This window comes from Phocoena sinus, chromosome 10, assembly GCF_008692025.1.
Source record: "Phocoena sinus isolate mPhoSin1 chromosome 10, mPhoSin1.pri, whole genome shotgun sequence".
Classification (NCBI taxonomy): domain Eukaryota; kingdom Metazoa; phylum Chordata; class Mammalia; order Artiodactyla; family Phocoenidae; genus Phocoena; species Phocoena sinus.
In genome coordinates this window covers 96,010,717-96,033,941 of record NC_045772.1, presented here as the reverse complement: position 1 = coordinate 96,033,941, position 23,225 = coordinate 96,010,717, and the positions used below count along the sequence as shown (strand labels likewise).

Here is a 23,225-nt window from a genome sequence, read left to right as displayed (position 1 = left end):
CTCTTTCCTTTCCTCTGTTCTACATTGTTCCCCTACAGACAGATCAAGAGGTTCAGAATTCAAGAGCAATCAGGAGAAATCAATTGTAGTGTGAAACAGATAACCTACATTATTATCGACCCATTGAATTTCAGTTCAGGCTCAAGAGGAGATCAGGGAGGAATACAGAGTTAGAAAACAAATGTAAAGACTTTCAAACATCCTTGCTCTCCAGCCGTATGTAACTCTTTTTTTTTTTTTTCATATGTAACTCTTTAGCTCTATATGTTAGGGAATGCCATGGAGGTAAAATGACACATAAACATCATTATACAGTTCATGAAGGGAATCAGACCTATTGTTCTTTCATTCAAGTATTGTTCCTCTGACAAAATAGTTTATGGGATAATAAATATCAATAGAATTATTTTTCCTGGAAAGAGGTGGTTTGCACATAGTTCTCTGTGACTCACTTATTTATTCAAGTATTTCTTGAGTGATATTATATGACAGGCACTGTTGGTGCCTGAGACTGCCCTCATGGAGCTTATTCTAGTGAAGGAAGTGATAAATTCTATGAAGAAAAATAAAGTAAGGGAGTAGATGGTGGAATGATGGGGAGGGTTGCGTATTCTAAATAATATGGTCATCGAAGGCCTCTCTAAGGTAAATTTGAGTAGAAGCCAGAATAACACTAGAGAGCCAGCCGTGAGAAGGAGATCCAAGGAAAGAGTGTTTCAGACAGAGGGAGTGTGTAAGGGCCCTGGAGTGTAAAGGTTTAGCAGATTAGAGCAGAGGGTCAAGAACCTCTTCTGTAAAGAGCCAGATAGTAACTGTTTTAGGCTTTGTGGGCCATGTCGTCTCTGTTACAACTATTCAACACGGCTACTAAAGCAGCCACAGACATTGTGTAACGAGGTAGGCATGGTGTGTTATAATGAAATTTTATTTACAAAGACAGGCAGAGGCTTGACATCAAAAGCACAGGCCTAGATAGATAGATAGGGCCTCACTAAAATTAAAAGCTTTTGCTCTGCAAAAGACCCTATAAAGGAGTGAAAAGATAGGCCACAGAAACAATATTTGCAAAGCACATATTGACAAAGGACTTGCATCTAGAAAATAAAAAGCCCTTTCAACAAAACTCAACGGTAAACTATAATCAAGACAGTGTGGTATTAGCATAAGGTTAGACATATAGATCAACGGAATAGAATTGAAAGTACTGAAATAAATCCCATGCATCCGTGTTCAACTGATTTTTCAACAAGGATAGCAAGACCATTCAATGGGGAAGAATAGTGTTTTCAACAAATGTTACAGGGTCAACTGGATAGCCACCTGCAGAAGAGTGAAGTTAGACCCTTACCTCATACCATATACAAGAAGGAACAAAAAAAAAAAAAAGGAACTCAAAATGGATCAAAGACCTAAGTTTAAGAGCTAAAACCACAGAACTCTTAGAAGAACACATAGATATAAACATTTATGGTCTTGGATTAGGCAACGGTTTCTTAGATATGACACCAAAAGTATGAGTAACAAATGAAAAAAAAAGATATGTTGGACATAATCAAGGTAAAAAATTTTGGACGTCAAAGGACACCATCAAGAAAGTGAAAAGAGGGGCTTCCCTGGGGCTTCCCTCGTGGCGCAGTGGTTGGGAATCTGCCTGCCAGTGCAGGGGACATGGGTTCAATTCCTGGTCCAGGAAGTTCCCACATGCCGCAGAGCAACTAAGCCCGTGCACCACAACTACTGAGCCTGCGCTCTAGAGACTATGCTCCGCAACAAGGGAAGCCACCACAATGAGAAGCCCGTGCACCACAACGAAGAGTAGCCCCTGCTCTCTGAAACTAGAGAAAGCCCGCGCGCAGCAACGAAGACCCAACGTAGCCAAAGATAAGTAAATAAGTTAATTAATTTAAAAGAAAATGAAAAGGCACAGAATGGGAGATCATTTTGGCAAATCATGTATATGATAAGGGACTTGTATCTAGAATATATAAAGGCTATTACAATTCAATAATAAAAAGACAAATAACCCAATTTTTTAAATGGGCAAAGGATCTGTGTAGACATTTCTCAGAAGATATAAAAATGGCCAATAAGCACATGAAATGATGCCCAGTATCATTAGCCATTAGAGAAATGCACATCGGAAATCACAATGAAATATTACCTCACACTCACTAGGTTGTCTATAATTGAAAATACAGATACTGGAATGTTTTGGCGAGGGTGTGGAGAAATCGAAACCCTGATACAGTGCTGGTAGGAATGTAAAATGGTACAGATGGCAGTTTCTCAAAAAGTTAAACATAGAATTACCCTACAACCCAGAAATTCCACTCCTAGGTGTACCCAAGAGAAATGAAAACATATGTCCACACAAAAACTTGACTTGAGTGCTCATAGCAGCATTATTCATAATAGTGGAAACAACCCAAATGTCTATCCACTGATGCTCGGATAAATGAAATGTGGTATGTCCAATAAAATGGAATTTTTTTTTTTTTTTTTTGGCTGCACCGCGTGGCTTGCGGGATCTTAGTTCACCAATCAGGGAACAAACTCCAGCCTTCGGCAGTGGACGCACAGAGTCCTGACCACTGGACCACCAGGGAATTCCCTAAAATGTTAAATATTATTTAACAATAAAAAGAGATAAAGTACCGATACATGCTACAACATGGATGAATCTTGAAAACATTGTATTGTACTAAGTAGAAGAAGCCAGTCACAAAAGACCACATATTATTTGATTTCATTTATATGACATGTCTAGAGTAGGCAAATCCATAAAGATAAAGAGTAGACTTGTGGTTGCCTAAGCCTGGGAGTTTGGGGGAAATCGGAGAGTGACTGCTAACGGGTAAGGATTTTCTTTTGGGCGTGATGAAAGTATTCTACAGTTAATTATGATGGTGGCTGTTGCACAACCCTGTGAATATACTAAAAACCACTGAATTGTACACTTTAAATGGTGAATTGTATAATATGTGAGTTATATCTCAATAAAGCTGTTATTAAAAAAATCAACAGTTAATAAAATGGGCAAAAGACATTGAGCAGACGTTTCACTGAAGAAATTATACAGATGACAAGCACATGAAAGGATGCTCAACATCGTTAGCCACTAGGGAAATGTCAATTAAGGCCACAATAGGTATAACCACGTGCCTTTCAGAATGGCTAAAATGAAAAATAATAACCCCATTTTCTGGCAAGCATGCAGAAAAGCTGGATCCTTCATACATTACTGGTGAAAGTATAAAATGGTGCAACGACTCTGGTATAGAATATGACAGTTTTTTACAAAAGTAAACACGCACTTACCATATCACCCAGCAATTGCAGTCTTGGGCATTTATCCCAGAGAAATAAAAACGTAATCATAAAAAACCTGTACCTGAAGGTTTATAGCAGCTTTATTTGTCAGAGCCAAAATCTAGAAACAACCTAATTGTCCTTAGGTTGATGAAAGGTTAACAAACTATGGTACATTCCTACCATAGAATACTACTCAGTAATAAAAAGGAACAAACTACTGATACATGCAACAACTTGGATGGGTCTCAAGGAAATTATGCTAAGTGAAAAGAAGCAACCTCAAAAGGTTACATGTTATGTGACCTTGTTATGGACTGTATGTGTTCCCTCAAAATTCGTAAGTTGAAATCTAATCCCCAATGTGATGGTATTTGAAGATGGGGACTTTGGTAGGTAATTAGGTCATGAGGATGGAGCCTTTATGGATGGGATGAGTGTCTTTATAAAAGAAGCCAGGGCTTCCCTGGTGGCGCAGTGGTTGAGAGTCCGCCTGCCGATGCAGGGGACACGGGTTCGTGCCCCGGTCCGGGAAGATCCCACGTGCCGCGGAGCGGCTGGGCCCGTGAGCCATGGCTGCTGAGCCTGCGCATCCGGAGCCTGTGCTCCACAACGGGAGAGGCCACAGCAGTGAGAGGCCTGCATACCGCAAAAAAAAAAAAGAAAAAGAAAAGAAGCCAGACAGACTTCCCTGGTGACACAGTGGTTAAGAATCCGCCCACCAGTGCAGGGGACATGAGTTCGAGCCCTGGTCCGGGAAGATCCCACATGCCACGGAGCAACTAAGCCCGTGCGCCACAACTACTGAGCCTGCGCTCTAGAGCCCGCGAGCCACAACCACTGAAGCCCACGTACCTAGAGCCCGTGCTCTGCAACAAGAGAAGCCACCGCAATGAGAAGCCCACGCATCGCAATGAAGAGTAGCCCCCGCTCACCGCAACTAGAGAAAGCCCGCGTGCAGCAACGAAGACCCAACGCAGCCAAAAATAAATAGATAAATAAATAAGAAGCCAGAGAACTAACTCAGTCTTCCTCTGCTGTGTGAGGACACAGTGAGAAGATGCCTGTCTGAAAACCAGGAAAAGGACCTTAACTAGAACCCAACCATGCTAGCACCTTGATCCTGGACTTCCAGCCTTCAGAACTGTGAGCAATAAATGTGGTTTAAGTCACCCGGTCTATACCACTCTGTTATGGCCGCCCAAACTAAAATAGGTCCCATTTATATACATTTTTTTCTTTTGTTTTTCTTTATATATACATTTTTAAATGGCAAAATTATAGAGATGGAGGACAGATTAAGGGTTGCCACCGGTTGGGACTCGGGGCCAGAGATGACCGGCTATAAAAAGAAGCACGAGGGACCCTCCTCCTCCTCCTCTGCCTTCTCCTCCTCCTCGGAGGTATCCTTCTGATAGAGCTACTGATATTTTGTATCTTGACCGGGGTAGTGGTCATAAGAACTTACACAAGTGATGAAATTACGTAGAACTGGGCTTCTCTGGTGGCGCAGTGGTTGAGAGTCCGCCTGCCGATGCAGGGGACACGGGTTCGTACCCCGGTCGGGGAAGATCCCACATGCCGTGGAGCGGCTGGGCCCGTGGGCCATGGCCACTGAGCCTGCGCGTCCGGAGCCTGTGCTCCGCAACGGGAGAGGCCACAGCAGTGAGAGGCCCGCGTACCGAGAGAAAAAAAAAAAATTACGTAGAACTAAACACACACACATAAGTGAGCGTATGTAAAACTGGCAAAATCTGAATAAGGTGAGTAGACTTATCAGTATCAGTTCCCTGGTTGTGATATTGTGACTGTGTTATGCAAGGTGTTGCCATTAGGGGAAACTGGGTGAGGAACATAATGGGATTTCTGTATTATTTCTAGCTACCTGTGAATCTATAATTATCTCAAAAAGTTAAGGGAAAAAAAATTAACGACAACCAAAAACGGGGTAGGCTGCATTTGGCCCATGCATTCAAAGAACAGCAGGGAAGGAGTGTGGTGCATCCGGAGAAGAGTGGCAGGAAGTGAGGTGGGGAGACAGCCCAGAGCAGATCACGTAGTGCCCGGTAGTCCATGATGAGATGCTTACCTTTTTTTTTTTCTGAATATGTTGGAAGGCCACTGGAAGGATTCCGACCAGGGGACAAGTAAGTGCAGATTTATGTTTTTAAGATCACTGTTTCTGTGAGTGGGAGAATGGACTGTAGGGGGCAAACGTAGAAGCAGAGAGATCAGTTATTTGCTGTTGTATTGGTAGGGATAACGGTGACTTGGGCAACGGTGGTAGTAAGGGGTAGTAAAAACTGCTAGATTCAACAGGCAGGACTTGCTAATGAATTGGGCATGGGGTTCAAGCGTAATATGGAAGTCAATATTAGTTCCTTGATTTTTAGCTTAAGCAATTGAGGTAGGAAATTGGAGGAAGAACAAGTTAGGAGCCTGGGGCACTCCTGGCTTTGAGATTCTCATTAGCCCTCCATGTGGAGACATCCAAGTCTACAGCCTAAAGACCAGGTCCAACTGGAGGCTGAGATTTGATGTAAATGGTATTTAAAGCCATGCGCCTGGAGGAGGGAACCCAGGGAGTGAGTGTGTGTAGAAAAGTGTCTTAAGGATTGAACCTTGGGAACATTCCAGCATTTAGAAATGCTGATAAAAGGCAGTAAGGTAAATGAGAAACCAGAGCAAATTGGTGTATGAAAAGCCAAGGGAAGAAATTTACTCAAACAAGGAGAGAGTGATGAGTTTTGTCAGATGTTTTGGAGTGGTCAGGTTAGAAGGATAGAGAATTGACCCTTGGATTTGATAAGATGGAGTTCGCTGATGACCTTGATAGGATTCGTTCAAACAGAGCAGGAGGGACAAAAGCCTAATTGGAATAGGTTTAATAGAGAATGGTTTGAGGAATTGGAGGAATTTACATCAAAGGGGCGCTTACCTTGAGAAGGGACTTGAGGTCAAGAGAAGAATTATTTCTTTCATTACTCTGAAGGAATGGATGTATTATAAGAATTTTTTATGGTGGAAAATTTTATATTTAGAATTAATCAGCTGGACTCAGGTTAGATGCTCCTAATTTTGTTGGCAACCTCTAAAGCATCGTAGTCAGGATCCAGTCGGACACATGCCTTCTTCCGTCCATCAGGCCTGATCAGGGGGTTGACCTTGGGCCATGTAGGTGTCACAGAGCTTCTTCACAGCCTGTTTGATCTGGTGCTTGTTGGCCTTGGCCTCCACAATGAACACAAGTATGTTGTTGTCTTCTGTCTTCCTCATGGCTGACCCAGGTCAGGGGGGCTTGATGATGGCATAGGGGTCAAGCTCGTTTCTCCCGGGGGGAGCTCTTCCAGGGATATTGGGTTGCCTTCAGAGGCGCAGTGTGTGGATGCCTTTCAGCGCTGCTTCCTTCGCTTTCAGCATCGTCTTTGTGAACAAGGCAAGAATTTCGCAGATAAACACCTTGATACCCACGCTGCTTAAGAAATCGAATCTTGTATGTATTGTAAGATTCTCCTCTAGCTTCTTGCCATGCCAGAAGTATCTACTTTTCTGAAGTTTGTCTTTATCTAAGGGAGGGAGTTGTTAAGAGACATTATGATATGGATCTGGTAGAAAAGGAAAATTTGATGATATAAGGGAAATGCTTTTAGGACAAAATTCTTGAGTAAGGTCAGAGGTAAAGGGATCCAGTTGTGTGGTGGATGGGCTAGCCTTAGGAGATGTTAGACAATCAGTCTGTTTCAACAAGAAGCAAACTGAGTGTGTGGATACTGATTCAGTCAAATTCAATTTGGTAGGGAAGTAGGAAGATGAGAAATTTCTTTAGTTTTTCAAAGAAATGCGACTATCAGCTAAGTGTGAAAAAGGACAGGGGATCCTGGAAATTTGAGTCGAGAGGAAAAGGTGTGAAACTGTTTTCTTGGACAATAGGGAGTGAATCGATTTGGGAAAATAAAACGGGAGAGCCCACTTGAGATTATCATCTAATTTAATGTGAGGCCACTTAGCACGGTTGTGGATTTTTCTCCAGTTATGTTTATTTAGTTAGTGAATGCAAGCAAGTAGAGTAATTAGAACTGGATTTAACAAGGGTTGGGATTTTACCAAGGAATACAGCAGGAGGGAAAGAAGTGCTAGGGAGTTGCAAGTTTATACAAAGGAGTGTTTAAAGTGATGAATCAAACAATTTAAGTTGGGAGGTATGGAAAGTAAAAATAGAAGGATAATGGCAGTGAAAATTTGATAGAGTCAATAGCTTAAAAATCCTACTTCAGTCCAGAAATTGTTGAAGAGGTGATAACGATCAGTGTGAGATGCAAGAAACAGAAGTTTCGGAAGGAGTGCATTTATTACTAATTACCAGGGCTAGGGTGTCACCATGAGAATAAGTGACTAAGGTGGGCTGGAAAACAAGATGATTGGAAATGAGCGGATAAGACACTGAGGCCAGCTCATGGGATGAATCGTTTCCAAGGATGACGAAGTCACTAGAAATGAGGACAGCAGGAGTTGTGTAACCAAGAGGATGAGTCAGGTTTTTAAATTTCCAGGGAATGAGGGGAAGTGGCCCAGGAGATCAGCAGATTGCAATATCCTGATGGCATGTACTTCAAAGGACCTGAGTCTTTGAGGCACTAGAGGAGGAGAAATAGTTCGGATTAGGCAATGTGGAGCTCCCTGACTTATAATGAAATGCTGACCCCACTCTGGGACTTGTAGAGGAGTGAGATCCTCTAACTCGAAAGGTCAGAAAAAGGGATCACGACATTTACACTGGACTATGAAAGATGAAATGAATTTTGAGAGAAACAGATTTGGAAGGATGTTTCCAGCCAGAGAAGATGCTGTTACCCAAGCAGAGGGGGCTAACCCTGGCAGTTCCATCCGCGACTGGTGCTTCTTGCCAATCTGCCTTCAGGCCTGTCCCCGTGTCACCGAGAGCGTCCTGGTGTCACCACGTCTGGTTAGCAATCGGCCGCCAGGTGGCGATGTGTGCCTTTGGGGCTCCCTTCCTGGTCCTGTGGGTTTACAGGGGCTGGAAATGAGAATCCAGCTGAGTCCAGATGAGGTGAGCTAGTGATGGGTTGGTGTATTTAGTTAGGCCTGAGAGTGCTGTCCTAGCAATGAATCGGCAAAAGAAGAGTAAACTTGAGAACATTTAGGCAAAAGGTCAGGCAGAAGGTAAAAGGAAAGGAAGCTGTTCATGATAAGCTTTTTTTTTTTTTTTTTTGGCTGCGTTGGGTCTTTGTTGTGCAGGCTTTCTGTAGTTGCGGCGAGCGGGGGCTACTCTTCATGCGGTGCGCTGGCTTCTCGTTGCGGTGGCTTCTCTTGTTGCAGAGCATGGGCTCTAGGGCGCGGGCTTCAGTAGTTGTGCTGCAAGGGCTCGGCAGTTGTGGCTCGTGGGCTCTAGAGTGCAGGCTCAGTAGTTGTGGTGCATGGGCTTAGTTGCTCCGTGGCATGTGGGATCTTCCTGGACCAGGGCTCGATCCTGTGTCCCCTGCATTAGCAGACGGATTCTTAACCACTGCGCCACCAGGGAAGCCCCAAGGAAGAACTGGATTCTTAACCACTGCGCCACCAGGGAAGTCCCCATACGATAGGCTTTGATGGGGTATAAGAAATAGAACCACAGAGAAAGGAAGAGATTTAGGGTGGAAGGTGGGTGCCAGAACAACACAGAAAGAAACAAGCAGTGATCTCCATTTTGGCTTGTTTACTCAGAAAATAATTTTGGAAAACTATGTACCCCCCACCTCACACACACGCTTTTTTTTTTTTTTTTTTTGTGGCACGCGGGCCTCTCACTGTTGTGGCCTCTCCCGTTGCGGAGCACAGGCTCCGGACGCGCAGACTCAGCGGCCACGGCTCACGGGCCCAGCCGCTCCGCGGCATGTGGGATCTTCCCGGACCGGGGCACGAACCCGTGTCCCCTGCATCGGCAGGCGGATTCTCAACCACTACGCCATCAGGGAAGCCCAATTTATGACTTTTTAATAGCCACTAGCAGATTTACTTTTCTAAATATGTTTCATCCAATACTGAGTATTTTTTCATTTTTTTTCATTTCTGTGGCTAAGACAGATGGACAGCAGGGAAAAATGAACCAGAAGTATGCAGGGTGACTGGAGTTGAACTTTTTTTCAGTCTATACATGGATGATTGAAAATTATCAATATCATATTCCTCAGCCTAAGGGGAAAGCAAAAAGAACTTTTATTTATTGTGTTAGGCACTTCCTCCACTTTTTCTGATTTAATCCCATGGGATGGAACAGAACTTTAGCTCCCTGTTGAGAGTTGCCACATGAAATAGTTCTGTGGTATAGGTATGTCCCAAACATTTCATGGGACATATTTATACTAAAAGAATTATTCATTGTTTACCTGAAATTCAAATTTAATGGCATTCTATTAGTTCATTTTTTTGTTTTTGCTAGATCTGACAACTCTACCTGTTTCTTTTATCCCACGTATTAAAAATAAATGACTTTCTTCAAAACACATTGCACAACTTAAACAAATTCCCTAGCTAATACTCCTTATTTTACTGGTGTTTGGATTGTAAGAGGGGCCAAAAGTTAAAGGCAAAATGTTGTTAATGTTTTGGATAACTTTTGTAGGAATCCGCTGAAGGAACTGTAGGAGATCCCAGAAATGTAACTTCTATTTCCAGATTTATCTATGAGTCTCAGGTCCTCAATCCTAATTTTAATTAAGAATTAATTAATTCTTTTAATTAATTAAGAATTATCTCGTTCTCTTTACAAATTGACCTCGTGAAAAGATATGTTGTGGAAATCTTATGAGAATTGTAAAATTTTAAAACTGGAAGAGACCTTAAAGGTGATCTAATTCTTAGAGTTTCTAGAACCTAACTTAATCCTAAGCAAAAACCAGTGTCTCCAGGCAATGAGAGGTCTTTGGAGATGGGAACTCCTGCACCTACTGCCAGGAGATGTCAACCTACCTCACCTTTCCCCTTTTCCTGCTTATGCTCTGTCCCAGACATCTCTCCTTGTCTGAGTACCTAACATTCCAAATATCTTTCATTCTTAAATTATAAAGTGTTATCTATGGCTCCACGGGGTTGGTGATAAAAGCCAAGCAAGAGAGAGAAAGTGAAATGCAACAGTTCAAGATGAAAATAAACGTGCCCCCGACGTGGGGAAGTCCCCCTGGTAAAAACTGTGGCAAGTTGAAAAAAAAAAAAAAACCTGTGGCAAGTTGGAGGAGGAATAGTTCTTTCCAACACAGGAGAAAGAGAAGGGAAGGTCAATCCACACAGCCTTCTTACAGTGGATAAACTTAAGGTTATCCTTCCAAACCCGATTCAGCGTGGGGAATGCTAAAGATCACCCGATCATCTAATGAGTATGTAACCTTGCCTCTGTTCTAGAAACAAACTGAGAAATAGCTGAAATATTTTCTAAAAGATTTTATCCTACAAGGAGGGCCCCCAGCACTCAGAAATGTTCTTTCTCCATGATCAGATAGCACATATCCTGAAGCTTAGCAGTCGCTTTAAGCCTTGATATGTCTTTCTATGGAATACGGAGAATTGTGCCTAGGACCCAATATGTAGTAGTTGATCAGTAGACGTTTATTGAATGAATACCCCACCGACAGGTTTTGTATTTTTTTTTCCTGCTTTGTCACAACTATTTCTATGCCTTATTTTCCCATCTGTATTTTCGGAAAAATAAAATCAAACAGAAAATCATAAGATCTGCCTCTCAAGGAAATTTCCTTGAGAACAGAGGTTTGCATTAAATGTACTTTTTAAGTCCTTTTGATACCTGATATTCTGAGCCCCCTGCCAGTACCTCAGTTCAAGCCATTGTCATCTATTATAGAAAGCTCCTAATTAGTTTTAGTACAATCAGTAATCTTTCTGTTCATGTTTTTACTGTACTTAACCTACTGGCTCTCTGTGGTCCTCAGACTAAAGTCCAGACTTTAACCTGGCATATCAGGCCATATGTGATACGATCCCTGCTTACTTCCCAGCTTCTTCTCATCCCTTGGCCCCCTACAGGTCAGCCATGTGGACATTTTTGCAGGATCACAAACACACCATAGTCCAACCTTCCAGCCCGTTCTCATTCTGTCCCCCCAACCTAGAACACAATTTTCTCCTATCTCCCTACCTCCTACTTTGTCAGGGCAACTACCACGGAGCCTTCAGGTCTTTCTCAACCTACCTTCTCAAAGGGGAAGCCTTCTGGACAATACCACACCCCTTCCTCCTGTGCATTTTTTATTTCTCCCTCAGGTCCTCCATGCAAGACTGGAAATCAGGCACGGCTGGGCTGGGGGAAGGAAGGCGCTATTGGCATAAACTGTGACGTGAATGGTAGTCTGGGTGTGCAGACACAATTGGCACAATGTTATGTGGTGTCACCATGGGAGTTTATGAGTCCCATAAGTCTAATATTCTGTAGTGACATTGCCTATTGTTCTCCCCCTCGGAACTGCAATCTTGGTAATCTAGGCCCTGTTCTGAGCACCGGAAGAAAACAAAGGGACTCTAAAGGAATTCATATGTGCACTCAACTATAGTACATAAGATTATGGTTAGTCCTATAATAGAACTGTAAAAAAAAATAAGGGGGGGTACTGTGTAAGCATGCAGGAGAGCATAATTAATTGTTCCTGAGGATTGGAAAGAACGCAAGTGGAGGGACTTTTGAGCTGGGCCTCGGAGGTATGGCAACAGGCAGAAAAGGTAAATAACCATATTTCAGGCAAAGAAAATCACAATAAAAAGAGTACAGATGTATTTTGTGTGATCAGATTAGATAGGAGTGAATGAAATTGTGTAAGGCCTTGAGTGCTTCCTGTATCAATGTGAATTTTCTTCTGTAAGCAACAAATCATTGAAGAGTTTGGAGCACAGCAGTGATATAATCAGATCTGTGTTTAAAAGTATTTTTCACTGAAAACAATGTATACTTATTCTTTTTTCTTTTTTTTAAGTTTATTCCAGAAAAATAGATATCAGATAAAGTGAAAGGTCTCTATAATCTTACTCACTAGAGTTAATCATTTGGTGTAATGCTCCATATGTTTTCCTGTGCACACGTGCATGTGTTTATGTGTTTATATATAACTCGTTTATTTATAAGGAATGACATCATTCTAACCATACTTTTGACCACTACCTTTTTTGAAGTAATGTTGTGTATATTCTATGGGGTGGCAGATCACACAACATTATCAACTACAACAAAAGTGTGAGGCACGTGTACTCATATTTTTACTACTTCAATATTAATGCACATAGAAATTATATCTTATTTTACCTAGGAGATGCGACAAATTAAAAAGAGTGATCAATATTCTGTTTTGGGGGCTTCCCTGGTGGCACAGTGGTTAAGAATCCGCCTGCCAATGCATGGGACACAGGTTCGATCCCTAGTCTGGGAAAATCCCACATGCCACAGAGCAGCTAAGCCTGTGCTCCACAACTACTGAGCCTGTGCTCTAGAGCCTGCGAGCCACAACTACTGAAGCCCAGGCACCCTAGAGCCCAGCCCATGCACTGCAACTACTAAGCCTAGGCGCCGCAACTACTAAAGCCCGCGTGCTCTAGGGCCTACGTGCCACAACTACTAAGCCCACGTGTTGCAACTACTGAAGTCCCCGCACCTAGAGCCCGTGCTCTGCAACAAGAGAAGCCACCGCAATGGACAGCCCGTGCACCTCAACAAAGAGTAACCCCCGCTCGCCGCAAGTAGAGAAAGCCCTCGTGTAGCAATGAAGACCCAACGCAGCCAAAAATAAATTAAAAAAAAATTTTTAATGTAGACAAGGACTTATAAAAATAAATAAACAAAAAATTATACATGTATACAAACAGAGCATGCATATGTATTCTATAATGTGCATACATATATAACATGTGTGTTCATATATGTGTATACACACCCTCAAAGTTTTTAATAATGGTTAATCTTGAAATTTAATAGGAATGCAGTGTATGTCTTTAACTTTTTACTTTTTAGATTTGTGTATTTAAATTTTTTTTAATAATGAACATATGTATTATTTTTAAAATATATACCTAGACATATTTTCGAGTCAATATATATAGTTATATTTCATTCTTTTTAACAACTACATAGTATTTCATCAATAGCTACACCATTGATTTATTCTACAGTTATGGAGAGTCCACTCTCCTGCAGATCTCAGGCTGAGCATTGAAGGAAGCAGTGAACACTTAAAATAGAAATTAACAGAGAATTCCCTGGCGTCTGGACTCTGAGCTCTCACTGCCGAGGTCGTGGATTCAATCACTGGTCAGGGAACTAAGGTCCTGCAAGCGGCCAAAAAAAACTCAGCAACTGCAAGAGAAGGAGCTTCATAGGAAGGATGACTAGGAAAGGCCTTTCTCAGTAGTGAACATGCTACAGTGATAAAAATACAACTTTTTTTTTTTTTGGCTGCGTTGGGTCTTCATTGCTGCATGCGGGCTTTCTCTAGTTGCGGTGCGGGGGACTACTCATTGCGGTGGCTTCTTTTGTTGCGAAGCACGGGCTCTAGGCGCGCAGGCTTCAGTAGTTGTGGCTCACGGGCTCTAGAGTGCAGGCTCAGTAGTTGTGGCGCACGGGCCTAGCTGCTCCACAGCATGTAGGATCTTCCCAGGCCAGGGCTCAAACCTCTATCCCTGCATTGGCAGGCGGATTCTTAACCACTGCGCCACCAGGGAAGCCCTGTATGGTTCTTATTTTATTGTTCCTTTCTCTTTGTATATTATGAAAACGAAGACTTTGTCATGGCTTTCACACATTTTTGCCAGTTTTTCTTTAAAAAAAGTTTTGATGATGTTTTATCACAATAGAAAGTTTTAATTTTATGTGGTTAGAAGTATAAGTTTTATCCTTTATAATTCACATATACTTTCCTTAAAACAGATCTGTATTAAAAAGGCAACTGTAGTTATATGGAGGTATATGATAGGTGGGTGGGGAGGAGATGTTGAGGAAATTTAAGAAAATGAGACCGTTTAGTTATTCACTGTAAGCTGAGGCAGTGGCTATGAGCATGGGGAATAGAAGAGAGATTTGAGGGATTTTTTTTTTAATGTAACACCTTTACTGAGATATAGTTTACATATACAGTTCACCTACTTAAAGTGTTACAGTTCAAGGGTTTTTAAGTATATTCACAGACATGTGCAACCATTAATCAATTTTAAAACATTTTATCACCCCCACGAGAAGCCCCATAACCATTAGCAGTCATTCTGCTTTCCTCTTTAACTGCTTCCAGCCTCTGGTAACCAGTAAACTACTTCTGTCTATAGATTTGCCTGTTGTGGACATTTCATGGGTGGAATCATAAAATATGTGACCTAATGTGACTGGCTTCTGTCACTTAGCATGACGCTTCAAGGTTCATCCGTGTTGTAGCATGTATTAATACTTCATTCTTTCTATGAACAAATAATATTTCATTGCATGATGATTATTACTGCATTTGTTTATCCATTGACCAGTGGATGGACATTTGGGTTTTTTCCATTTTTGGCTATTACGAGTAATGCTGTTATGAACATTCTTGTTCAAGTTTTTATGTGGATATAGGCTTCCAGTTCCCTTGGGTATATATATTGGAGTGAAATTGCAGGGTCATATGGTAGCTCTGTTTAACTTCATGAGGAACTACCGAACTATTTTCCAAAGCACTGTACCATCTTACATACCCACAAGCAATGTATGAGGGTTCTAATTTCTTCATATCCTCACCAACAGTTGTTATTATGTATCTTTTTTTAATTACAGCATTCTAGTGGCTATAGAGTGCTATCTCATTATGAGTTTGACTTTCATTTCCTCATTGACTAAAGATGTTGAACATGTTTTTTGCTTATTGGTCATTTGTATACCTTCTTTGGAGACATGTCTGTTCAAGTCTTTGTCCATTTATTAATTGTATTGTCTTTTTGTTCAGTTGTAAATTCTTACATATTCTGGATGTGCCCTTTATCGGGTATATGAGTTATGTCTGCTCATGTCCCTTTTCACTTTTTTGGTGGTATTCTTTGAAGCACAAAAATTTTTATGTTGATGAAGTCCAATTAATCTAATTTTCCTCTTGTTACTTGTACTTATGATGTCATATCACAAAAGCTCTTTCTAACTCAAGTCAGAAAGGTTTATGTTCAGATCTGTTATCCATTTTGAGTTAATTTTTATTTATGGTGTGAGGAAGGGATCCGACTTCATTCTTATGCTTGTGGATAGCTAATTGTTAACAGCATCTTTTCAAAACAAGATTTGATTTTGTCAATAACTATTCAGGGATTGAGGGACATTTTTTGAAAGCAGACTTGAAAGGACTTGACAACTGGAAGGTGAAGGAGATGCAAGAGTGAAAAATTTTTGTTTGGGAACTAGATAACCAGTAATGCCATTAACCAGTGTGGGCAAATCCACTAGAGGAGGAAGAGCAGAAGCAGCTTCGCAAGACTGGTTTGAGGCGTGTTGAGCTTGAGATACTTACAGGATGTACAGGCCGTTGTACATTTGGCTTGGAATTCAAAAGAATGTTTGGAGTGAAAAACCATAGATTTGGAAGTCCCCTTCTTCTGTGGGAAAAGTTGAGATAACCGAGAATCTGGTCAGAGATAAACCTGACATTTAAGAGTCACTGAGGGGGAAGAATCAATGAAAAAGAAGTAGAATTAGGAATGAGAGACATTGAGAAGGCTACCTAGAGAATGGTGTGGGTGCTGAGGGAGGTTGGGGAGCTCATTAGCAATTTAAATGATGAAGAGAATTTGAGTAGGATAATAGCCAAGGAGGTCACTGGCTCTGCAGTTAGGTCATTCCTGTGTTTTGCAGCTGAAGAAGCTTCAACAGAGATGTTGCGATAGAATGTGGGGAAGAGTGCTTGAACCTTCAAGCAAAAAGTACATGTGTCCCTTGGAAATTATTGCTAAGGACTATAACTACCATCTTGGTAGCCTAAGGGAAGGAGCACGAAGAAGGTCGAATGCTTCTCTTTTCCTTTGATTGTGGCTGCATACTCCAGTACTTAACACAGCTGAGATAAGCCTGGAATGTTGTAGCAAAACTTTCTAAAGACTAGGAGATAAAAGAAGAGAAAAAGAATACTACAAGAGTTATGAGTAATAGATGTTTTACTTTTAGTGAGGTGATTCATTACAGAGCTATCTTCCTGAGAAGCTCCTGGCCTAGTTCCATTTGTCAGAGGCCAGCGTTACCTTGTACCTCTTGGGAGGGTCCTCAAACACCTCTAAACTCAAAGTCTAAGGGAGCAAGGTCAAGTTTCCTTATACATATGTGTAAGAGTTCTGGTTTTCTTTTTGTGCACCCACCTCTTTTCTCTAGATATGGGAATGTCCACTTTTTTCAGGGAGAAGCTACCTTCTCACAAAGGTGTGGCCATAGGATTAATCATTATTTCAGTAAAATAAATAAGAATTCCAGTCACACCAAAAATATTGTTAGTAGCAGGTACGTAATTTCATATAGAGGGCTGAACGTCTGTGAGACCACTAGAGATTCTGAAATAACTTGATGTTGAATGGGAGGGAAAGAAAAAGGAACAGAGTGTAGGTCACTCCTTGGAGGATTTTGACAGTGAAGGACGGAGTACCTTATGGGAAGTAGAGGTATAGGAAGAATGAGAGTGATTCAGGATGGTGGCACTTTAGAATCCCTTGGCAGCAGGGATAGATAAGCAGGAAGTGAGAAACTTAAGGCAGAAACAGGAATAATGGACAGAACAGTGTCTTGAAGCATGGGTGGGATAAAATATGGAGAGGAGGATGGAAACCTCTAAAATAGGCAGGATTCTAGAAGGAATGGATTAAAGGTGAGGTGAGGGTAAGGAATGAAAATTAGCAAAATATATTTTCTGAAAAAGCATGGAGTCTGGTCATCTGGGTAAATGGGGAAAACAAGGGTTTGAAGAGGCTGGGAAAAGGTTTATTTCTCTGAATGCAATATTTTCTCCATACCCTAACACCTTGAGCAGTACTTCTGCAGAGAGATGTCATTTCCTGTACTTAACCCTCCAAAGGTAAATGCTTTTGGTTGAATGAGTCCCTTGCCTAACAGTCCTTGTGTTTTACCCACCTAAAAAATCCCCAGGATTGGTTTAGCCTTCTTTGATACTACCCCCAGGATGCTAAAAAATATAAACACAACCTGGAAGAGGATGGTACCATTATAAATTCATAGTCACCCATCTCACTGAGATATTAATAATGTTCAGCAGTCTGTAATCATCTAATCCAAGTTTTTACCAAATTGAGGAACAATAATCCAGTTTATCTATATTATTATTTGCTTATCCATTTATTCAACAAATACTAATTGAGTGTCTAGTACGTACAGGCTCCTTCTAGATGTTAAGTATATGGGACAAATAATGTTGATAGACAAGGTCCCTGTTGTAATGGGGTCAGATAATAAACAAAGAAATATTTCCAGATAGTGATAAGACCTATGAAAAAAATTAAAACAGAAATGTGATAAATGGTGAGTGGGTAGAAGGACAACATAGATAGCCTGGTGAAGGAGACCTCTTTGAGGAAGAGGCTTTGAGCTCAGACTTAAATGACAAGAAGGAGTCAGACATTTGAAGACCTTGTGAAGATATCTCCAGGCAGTCCTGTGCCAGAAGTGAACTTGATATAATAGAAGGACAGGAAAACAAAACAAAACAACCCTCCTATGGCTAGAGCTTAATGAATCAAGGGAATAGTGGTAGATAGTAAGGCAGGAAAAAGAGGAAGAGGCCAGGTACAGTTTTGATACTTCTGTGAAAAATGAGTTATAGAAGAATAGGAATGAAGTCAGTAAGACTGATTAAGAGACTACTGCAGCAGATCAAATGACAGATTTTGATGGTTTTGACAAGGGTGCTGCAGTGGAGATAGGAGAGTGGAAGGAATCTGGGTAGATTCTGGAGGTAAAGCTGACAGTTCTTGCTGTTGGATTAGATGTGGGAGGTGGGAGAGAAATCCTGCATAGCTCCTAGCATTTTGGCTTTGGCAAAGGGGTGAATAGTAATAATGTTTACTAGATGGAGGAGAGTAAGGAAGGAAAAGATTTGGGGGGTTGGAAGAGAAACCGGTACTTCTGTCTGGCTTTGCTTGGTTTGAGATGCCTTTTGGCCATTCAGATGGAGATATCAGACAGGCTATAGATCTATGACTCTGGAAATCAGGAAGTAAGTCAGCAGTGAGAAACTTACTACCTTTCAAGGTAGCCTATTATGTATTGGATAGCTCTAATTACCAGCAAGTTCTTTCTATTACATTGAGATGATTATAAGTGTAGTATAAATATGACGCCCATCTCCATCTGAGGTTACCGAAAAATACATATTTTTGGAAACACAGCAAATGCCTGAAGGAAATTAGCATGCTCTCTCCGAATGTCTTTTATTCTCTAAGCTAATAATCCTAGTTTCCCCAGCTGCTCTGCAGGACCTTGTTTCCAGACTCTTCAACATCCTGGTCATATCCTTTTTAAAGAAGGATGCCAAGGACTAAAGTGACCTGAATAACACACCCAAAATGTAGGACTGTTTTCCCTCTGATTTGTTATTCTTTCAGAAATATGTTCACTTTTTATAATTTGTCTGTGTTCTGTCTTGTCATTCATGTGTTAGGGTCCCTGCCTGAGGCATACGACATTTCTTCTAATTTTCTCCTAATCTGTTGTTGATTTGAAAATCAAATAACCAACTTATGCTTTGTATCAGATATTAACAGTTTGCTTTGTATGTTTGGAATATTTTATAATAACTTAAAATGGAGAGAGAGTATGTGCTTTCTGAGAGGGGCCACCTGAGCCGTTCTGTGAGTAAAGCTTTGAACTCTAGTGAGGAATTTTTTTTTTCCTTACTTTGTTTTTCTAATCTATATTCAAAATAAGTGAGTTTTTCAAATAGTTGATTTCCAGATGGGTAAGGTATTTCAGTCCTTTACGAAAGGAACTTGTTAGAGATTTTCTCAGTCTAGGGCACTGGTTCTCAACTTGCAGTGATTTTGTTCCCCAGGGCCATTTGGTAATTTCTGCAGACTTATTTCATTGCTATGACTTGTGGCAAAGAGAATGCTACCTACATCTAGTGGGTAGGGTCCAGGGATGCTGCAAACCATCCCACAATGCACAGGACAAGCCCCAGTAACAAAGAGTTATCTGGCCCCAAATGCCAGTAGTACCTAGGTTTACAAACCCTGGACCATGATATCTCCCTGATGTTGTTTACTAACCTCACTGAAAAAAAAAAAAGGTTAATAAAACCTACGTGAAAAAAATCGACACAATTTAAACTTAATGAATTAATTCTGCTTCCAACTAATCACTGCTCTCTCCCTTTATCTCATGCCAACCATCTGTTAATAATCTTTCTATAATTTAATGGGACAATATTGAAGCACAACTTTTTTTCACCTAAGAAAATGTTTTCAGAGCCCCAGTTTTCTGTCACCGCTCTCAGTCTCCATCCTGTTTAGAATATTGACAATGTTCAGTGATCACATTTGGACATTATTTTCATAGGCTCTCATTTAAAGCAACATCAGGGAGTTCCCTGGTGGTCTAGAGATTAGGATTCAGTGCTTTCGCTGCCAAGGGCCCGGGTTCAGTCCCTGGTTGGGGAACTGAGATCCCACAAGCCTCAAGGCATGGGCAAAATAAATAAATAAATATTATAAATAGAGTAAAATCACGGTCTCATTTATCTCACTGACCTTTCTGGCCCTTCCTTTCTCTTCCCCATATTTTGCTCATTCTTTCCATCTGTAAGGTCATGTTTCTTGAGAAAAGGAGCAATCCTGCTTTTCTACTCGATAAATACAACACAACTTAAACCAGAAGCTCTGTTCTCCTTATCTTTCAGGTGCCCCAATGAGGCATGTGGCTATTCTGGGACGTGGCTGTGCAGACATGTTCACTAGTTTGCTATTAGTGAGACAGGCGGAGGCAGAGTCACTGTCCTGTCACTGGCTGTACTTAGAGGCCAAGGTGTGGGCACCAAGAGGAATGCTTTTTACTGCATGTGCTCCATGCTGGGAGCAGCTCCAGTCTTTTCCTGGGGCCGTTTTGTTTCTTGGTATTGATGGCAGCTGTCAAGATCAAAGAGGAACTAGTGAGACAGGGGTAAATAGCTTCACTCTCAGGGTACCTGAAAGGAGCAAAGGCTGATGGAAACTCTGAAGTGCCAGGGGAGCAGTAAATTCTTTCTTTAGCCATTCCCAGAAACAACAACTAGGTAGCTCTTTTCAGATGCTTCTAAGTTTTCAAATTACAACTGTGATGCCCCTCAGAATCTAGTGGCAAAAAATAAGCCTTCCCCAGTACCTTTGTGTTTTAGAGCTAGAGATTCATTCATTCATTCAGATATTTATTGAGTATGTCTACATGTACCAGGCACAAAAATGAACCAGGGAAACTTCTAAACATTTGGAGATTTCGAGCGTGTGTTTGAGAGAGAAATGACGCGTGCATACCTAATTAGTAGTCAAAATATTTACATAATTGATCTCCTTTCTTCCATGGGGTAATAATTGCTCTGCATACATGAATCCCCAAGTATTTGTACAGACGGTGTGTTTGAGATGGCAGAGAGTGAATCAGCTGGGGTCCTTCCCCTTCAGCCTTAAGACTACCTTTCAGGATTGGAGAATTGAGACACAGATTTAACAACTTAACTAATTATTAGCATAGTGTATAGCACAGCAAGTTAACGCCATAGTCCGAGCAGCTACCTGGGTCTTCTAACTTTCAACCTTGTCATTGTTCTAAAAACATACGTGAGAGAAGATTGCAGAAAACGCTCTCCGCCACTGTACCAAGTTGGTTTCTATCTAGAAAGCCTTCTGGCTGAAACAATGGATAGGATAATGAAATGAAGCAACAGAGTTTGGGGTTCAGAGCTGGGGTGGAGGGATGAAATGGAGAGGGGAAATTAGAAGAAGCACAGAGTGAGGAGACTATATTTTAGTTGTGGCAAAGCATGTAAGATAAAAGTGATGCATTTGGTGTCTCTGGAGTACAAGTGGTATGTTGGTGCTGTAAAAAAGGGAAAAAATGCGGTAAGATTTTGCTTTATTCTTCAACTAAGGGCTTGCACTCAAAGTAGCATGTCTGGGCTTCCCTGGTGACGCATGATTGAGAGTCCGCCTGCCGATGCGGGGGACACGGGTTCGTGCCCCTGGTCCGGGAAGATCCCACATGCCGCGGAGCGGCTAGGCCCGTGAGCCATGGCCGCTGAGCCTGCGCGTCCGGAGCCTGTGCTCCGCAACGGGAGAGGCCACGACAGTGAGAGGCCCGCGTACCGCAAAAACAAACAAAGTAGCATGTCCAGTATTCAAAGACTGCTGCAGCAGAGCCTGAACTTGGTTTCAGAAAAGTGTTCTCTCTTACTAGATTCCTGTAAGGACCCTACTCTTCAGCAAAATTGGACAAAGCACTCTTCCCCAGTCCTCTGCACAGACTTCCTAGCACCATTCCTTTGCCCAGGCCATCCCATCTTCCTGAGATGCCCTTCTCTAATCTCTGCCTACCTCTTATCTTACCCATCTTTCAAGAGCTATTCCAAATTCTTTTTTTTTTTTTTTTTTGCGGTATGTGGGCCTCTCCCTGTTGTGGCCTCTCCCGTTGCGGAGCACAGGCTCCGGACACACAGGCTCAGCAGCCATGGCTCATGGGCTCAGCTGCTCAGCATGTGGGATCTTCCCGGACCGGGGCGCGAACCCGTGTCCCCTGCATCAGCAGGCGGACTCTCAACCACTGCGCCACCAGGGAAGCCCCCAAATTCTAACTTCTGGAAGATTCTAACTTCAGAAGCCTTTCTGGATTGTTTCCACATGAATAAAGTCTCTCAATTCTCTGACTTCCTTAAGCATTTTCTTTTCCGGTCCCCTCCATGGGCCAAATTGTAATCAAGCCGATGGCAGGAACGTGGGGGGCTCTGCACTGTTCAGCAGAGTACTGTGCGATTTTATAGGCTCTCTCAGCATATATGTATGTATATATTTTAATTTTTCTAAAAACTGCCTTTAAAAAACAATTAAAATCTTCTCAGAGTTAGAAAACTGTTGTTTTTATTAGATGTTATCTTCTCCAAAGATTGAGAGGTCCAAGAATGCAGCTAAGGGGCAGAAATAGAGAATGGATTTGGAAGAAGCAAAGTTTCTGGCTAAGATATGGGGACAAGTATAACTTTAGGTACAGGGAGATATTGGCAAAGAGAATCAGAGAGACAAAAGGAGCCTGAAGATGGTGGCTTAGAACCTGGGGAGATGGAAAGAAAAGACAAAGGAGCCAGAAAGAGAAGGAACTGTAGAAATTTTGAGATACAAATATTGAGATGGATGGAGGAACAGTCAAGAGACTAAAAGGGTTATGTCAAAGGGAAAGACCTTAGCTTTTGCTTGTCTTTGGGAGGTTCCTTTTCATACATGTCAGAAAAGGAAATGAAAAACAATACAGAAGTAAGCAAGTAAGCATATCCTCTTTATAACCTCCTGCTGGTCCCTTCCTTGGAAATTGAAATGACTCATGGAGGCATATGAGAATAAATAAACACTTCCCAGGAACAGTCTCTGTTCTTAGCAAGGTTCTGTCTGCAGCTGTTTCCTCCAGAATCCTGCATGATCTGGTTCAAGACATGACTGTGTCTTTCCCCTCCGTGTCTCTACATATATTTCAGGTCCCTGGGTTTGCTTATGTCTATTGCCTTAATGCCTCTGTTCTGTTCCTCTAACTGTGGGCTGTACGTCTCCATCCATTTCTGTAAGCTGTTTATGGTATCTTATCACTTGTGCAGTTCCTCTTATTTATTTATTTTGGCTGCGTTGGTCTTCGTTGCTGCCCGCAGGCTTTCTCTAGTTGCAGTGAGCAGGGGCTACTCTTCGTTGTGGTGCAC

General features: G+C 41.7%; 1 long non-coding RNA gene across 2 annotated transcripts in view; it reads right to left on the bottom strand.

Annotated features, from left to right (window-relative positions):
* Positions 1-5,805: 5,805 nt before the first annotated feature.
* LOC116760180 overlaps positions 5,806-23,225 on the bottom strand; it is a 33,700-nt gene continuing 16,280 nt past the window's right edge. Inside the window, exons 2-3 of one of the 2 annotated variants that reach the window (XR_004351674.1) lie at positions 8,161-8,327; positions 5,806-6,875 (exon numbers count right to left, since the gene is read on the bottom strand). This is a non-coding gene — a long non-coding RNA (uncharacterized LOC116760180). The remainder of the gene's footprint in view (positions 6,876-8,160; positions 8,328-23,225) is intronic. The other variant, XR_004351673.1, reaches the window with a different exon arrangement.